This window comes from Apium graveolens, chromosome 2 (assembly GCF_009905375.1).
Source record: "Apium graveolens cultivar Ventura chromosome 2, ASM990537v1, whole genome shotgun sequence".
Taxonomy (NCBI): Eukaryota; Viridiplantae; Streptophyta; class Magnoliopsida; order Apiales; family Apiaceae; genus Apium; species Apium graveolens.
In genome coordinates this window covers 155,420,281-155,424,307 of record NC_133648.1, presented here as the reverse complement: position 1 = coordinate 155,424,307, position 4,027 = coordinate 155,420,281, and positions in this window count along the sequence as shown.

The window sequence follows — 4,027 nt, the reverse complement described above, 5'->3', positions numbered from 1 at the left end:
TGCCTTAACATTTTCTTCCCTTGGAATGTGTTCAACATGGCATTCATTAAATTGGGTCATCACAGCCCTTACTAGGCGAACATACTTAGCCATCGTATCATCCCTTGCCTCAAATTCTCCCTTTACCTGGGATATGATCAACTTCGAGTCTCCACGGACCTTTAAGTTTTTAACTCTAAGTGTCCCAGCTAGACCAAGGCCAGCAATCAGGGCTTCATACTCTGCCTCATTGTTTGTGGTTGGGAAGTCTAGCTTCATGGCATACTCAATTAAGAATCCATCAGGGCTTTGCAAAACCAACCCTGCTCCACTGGAATTTGTTTTTGATGCTCCATCAAAATAGAGAACCCAATATTCTTTCTCCTTGTCCCCATTGTCGACTCCCTCGTCTTGAGGTATGGTATCTTCCTGCCCCCCGACTTCTTGGTTGGGTATGGTACATTCCACCACGAAGTCAGCTAGTGCCTGGGCTTTTATGGCCGTACGTGGCTTATACTTGAGATCGAACTCTCCCAACTCTATTGCCCACTTAATCAGTCTCCCACTTGCCTTGGGACTGTGAATGATATTTCTCAGTGGCTGATTTGTTAACACTTCAATTTGGTGAGCTTGAAAATAAGGACGCAGCTTTCTTGAAGCCATTACCAAGGCTAAAGCGAATTTCTCAATGGCTGAATAATTCAACTCAGCACCATGCAAAATTTTGCTGACATAGTATACGGGTTTCTGGACTTTCAGTTCCTCCTTAACCAACACGGCGCTCAAGGCGCTCTCTGAAACAGCCAAGTACAAGAATAAAACTTCATTCAGAACTGGCTTGGCCAACAACGGGGCCTGGCCCATATACTTCTTTAACTCTTCAAATGCCTTCTGATTTTCCTCACTCCATACAAAGTCTTTGATGTTCTTTAGTGACTTGAAAAATGACAAGCACTTGTCTCCTGACTTGGAGATGAATCGTCCTAACGCAGCAACCCTTCCTGTGAGCTTCTGAACATCCTTGACAGTTTTGGGGGGTTCCATGTCCAGGATTGCCTTTATTTTATCAGGATTTGCCTCAATTCCTCTCTTCGAGACCATCAATCCCAAGAATTTTCCAGATCCTACTCCGAAAGCACACTTCGTCGGATTCAACATCATCTTGTGGTACCTCAGGACCTCAAAAGCTTCCCTTAAATGGGCTATATGATCAGTCTTTACTAGACTCTTGACTAACATGTCATCAACATAGACTTCCATAGTCTTACCAATAAGATCCTTAAAAATTCTATTCACCAACCTTTGATAGGTGGCTCCTGCATTCTTGAGACCAAACGCCATAACAAGATAACAATAAACACCAAAGTCAGTGATAAATGATACCTTTAGAATGTCATCCTTATGCATTTTGATCTGGTTGTATCCGCTAAACCCATCCATGAAACTCAGCATCTCATGTCCAGCGGTGGCATCAATCAAAGTATCAATTCTAGGCAGCGGAAAACAGTCTTTGGGGCATGCATCATTCAGATCGGTGAAGTCTATACACATCCTCCACTTTCCATTAGCCTTCTTCACCATTACAGGGTTTGCTAACCACTCCGGAAATTGAATCTCCTCAATGAAACCAGCCTCTAAGAGCTTTTCCACTTCCTGCTTTATAGCCTCTTGTCTTTCCGGGGCATAATTTCTTTTCTTTTGTTTCACTGTCTTCCGGCTTGGATCTACGTTTAGCTTGTGAGTAATTAACTCCGGGTCTATGCCTGGCATATCAGCTGCTGACCATGCAAACACATCACTATTTTCTTGCAAAAATTTCACTAACTTCCCTCTAAGGGGCTCCTCTAATGTGGCTCCAATGAAAGTCGTCCTCTCAGGATTCTCGGGGTCTAAAGGAACCGAGACCAATTCTTCTGCTGGCCTTCCTCTATTCTCATCATTTTCTCGAACATCCATATCTTCAATAGGAAGAACCTGCCCCCCGACTCCATCTGCCCTCAAAGAGGCCACATAACAGCTTCTAGCCATTTTTTGATCTCCTCTCTCTTCTCCAATCCCGTTTCGGGTGGGAAACTTCATGACTGAATGGTAGGAAGAGGGGACTGCCTTGAAGGCATGTATCCCTGTTCTCCCCATGATAGCATTATAAGTTGAACTAGCCTTTACCACCACGAAATCCAGCATCTGCGTTGCTTGCCTTGGCTCTGTACCTATGGTGGTAGGCAATTTGATTATCCCTTCCACAGGACATTCTACTCCAGCAAATCCATATATCGGCATGTCAGTTGGTGTTAACTGGGAGTCGTTATACCCCATCCTTAGAAAGGTGTCGTGGAGCAAGATATCCACAGAAGCACCATTATCCACAAGGACCCTCTTAACCGGGCTATTTCCTATTATTGGTGTTATGACCAGCGGGTCGTCATGGGGAAACTTCACACCCTCTAGGTCGGAATCATCAAAAGCCAATGTTACTTCTGTCCTGGCCCTCTTCGGGGCTTCTCCAACAATATGCATAACCTCTCTAGTGTATGCCTTTCTGGAATTTTTGGACAATCCAGCAGCAGTTGGACCTCCAAAGATCGTGTTTATCACAGGCCCTCGAGGTCTCGGCCCTCCATAAATGGTGTTTATAACTGGTCCTCTAGGCTGGGGGTTTCGCCCCTGATCGTCTTGGTCCCTCCTACGATCCTCAAAGTTCTTCCTTCCATTATTATTCCTATCCCCTCCTTCTCCAGTGTATTTGTTCAATCTTCCTTTTCGAATGAGGAACTCAATTTCATCTTTCAATTGCCTACACTCATCGGTGTCATGGCCAACATCTTTGTGAAACCTGCAATACTTGCTCTTATCTAGCTTGGCGGGATCGGCCTTCAAGGGCTTAGGCCAGCGAACATCTCTGTCTTTCTCAATCTCCATCAAAATCTGACTTCTAGGAGCATTAAGCTTAGCGTATTCAGTGAACTTTTGCCCAGGTCCTCCCTTCTTGGGGGTTGAATCAGGGTTTTGTTCGGTTCTAGGATATTTGTCCTTTGCAATATATTCTAAATCAGTTTTTCGCTTCTTGCCTCCAGTGGGCTCATTACTTACTACGGTCTTCCTCATGCTTTCTTCCACCTTGATATACTTCCCTGCCCTCTCTTGGAGTTGCAACATGTTTTCAGGGGGACGTTTGGCCAAGGACATCTTGAAAAACTCATCCCTGGTTCCTTGTTGTAGTGCTATCATGGCTACCTTATCATCAAGGTCCAGGACTTTTAAAGCCTCCTTTGTAAAACGATTCAGGTAATCTCTCAAGGATTCCTTAGCTCCCTGCACAAGACTCATAAGGGATGCTGAACTTTTCTCATGGACTCTTCCACTGATGAATTGCTTAATAAAAGCCTGACTTAATTCTCTGAACGATCCAATAGAATTTGGGGGCAGGCGATTGTACCATCTTTGAGCCATACCCGACAGGGTTTGAGGGAAGGCCCGACACTTTATAGAATCATTCACGGGTTGCAGCAGCAGTGCATTAGAGAATGTCCTAACATGATTTGCGGGGTCTCCCGTGCCATCATAGGCTTTGATAGTGGGCATCTTGAATTTCCTTGAGATATGGGCATTCATTATCTCTTCTGTGAAGGGTGGAGTTGGATCATCAGGATCTCCAAGGGGAAGGAGATTGCTTGGATCAGTTCTTGGGACAACAGCTCTTCTTCTTACCAGACCATCCAGGTCTATGACAGGAGGAGGATTTCTCCCCCTAGGAGGTATCTGGGGTCTGGTGGCCTGGTGAGCCTCCAAATCACGCCTCAGCCTTTGGATTTCAGCCTCATGAGCCCTGATCCTTTCCTGCACTTCTTGGGGATTCGCCCCTGGGGTGCTTTGGGGGCGTTGCCTTCCATCGGCCATTGGCTCTTTTCCAGGACGCCTCCTTCTCGGGGCCACTTCATCATCCGAAGATTCGGAGTCTCTCTCAGTATAAGGACCAGAAAATTCCCGATCCTCAGGAATAGGACCCAAACCTCGTATATAGGGGGGTGACTGCCCTCGTGCTTCGCCT